The sequence below is a fragment of the Emiliania huxleyi genome, assembly GCF_000372725.1.
Source record: "Emiliania huxleyi CCMP1516 chromosome Unknown EMIHUscaffold_165, whole genome shotgun sequence".
NCBI lineage: Eukaryota > Haptophyta > Isochrysidales > Noelaerhabdaceae > Emiliania > Emiliania huxleyi.
This window is the reverse complement of record NW_005200931.1, coordinates 1-1,241: the sequence shown is the minus strand read 5'-3', so window position 1 is coordinate 1,241 and position 1,241 is coordinate 1.

Below are 1,241 nucleotides of genomic sequence, written 5' to 3'. Positions count from 1 at the left end.
CGAGACGAGCCGAGACGGCCGGCCTTCGCTTACCCGTGTCGTTCCCGAGGCAGGCTATCCGCGCCGAGCTCTTCCTGTCCGGAAAGGAGGGCGCGGCGGCGGGCGGCCGGAACGGGGCGGAGGGCAACAAGAAGAGGAATGGGAGCGCCACCCCGGGGGACCAGGGAGCCAAGCTGGAGTACGCTGGTGGGGTCGGCAGCATGCGCTGAGGGTTCGGCCGCGGCATGCGCGGAGGGAAGCGATGAGGCCGTCTTTACTACGTCGCACGCGCGCCCTAGCCCCCGCGCTCGAGCAGCCGAGAGCTGCGAGGGAGCGTCCGGCGTCCCCGGGCTTTGCCGTCCCGTCCGGCGAGCCTCTCTCTCTCTCTCTCTGCGCGTGCGCCAGCACCGGCGCCGGTGCACTGCAGTGCGGGTCGAGTTCGCCCCAGCCCTCTGCCTCTCCCAAAAAACCAGAAGCAGAACACCTCTCCGAAAAAACCAGAACACACTGAATACACCACGCACGCACATGCGCACACATATCATAACACAAGCCGTATGTGCACATGTGCATGTGCAGAGACCTCTCTCTCTCTCTCTCTCTCTCTCTCTCTCTCTCTCTCTCTCTCTCTCTCTCTCTCTCTCTCTCTCTCTCTCTCTCTCTCTCTCTCTCTCTCTCTCTCTCTCTCCCTCTCCCTCTCGACACTCGGAGAGACACACACGAGCGCGGCCGCGCGCGTTCCTTGCCTCAGCCGGGCCGAGACGCGAGAGCGAGACCCGCGGGAAGGGTGCTGGGTGGGATGTCAACAGGCTCTCTCCCATCTCAGAAGATGAGGTAACAGTGAAGAAGAATTCAGAACAACAAAACTCCACCTTCGCGCGCGACACTGCTCACGCTGGGCAACGAAATGCACGGCCGGAAGGGGAGACGGCTGATCACCCACGTCGCCACGTGTGCGTATGCGCAACAACGTGGGGGTTTAGCGTTCTAAGCACCGAGTTACGGTGTCACGTCGAAACGCGGCCCGAGGTGCTTGCGCTATCTCTTTCAGAGATGGGCAGCAGGCTTCGCGAGCGTCGGGTCTTTCGCCGGCAGAGGAAGGCAGACAAAGTAGCACCTACTACAACAAGGAATGCCAGCAGACAGATGCTGAGCGGAGGGATGGGAGATGACGAACGCGGAGGAGTCTCCTCAGCAAGCAGAGAACGTCGCCCACCAAGCGAAAGCGGAGGCGACGGCGGCGAGGGCGGCGGCGGCGACGG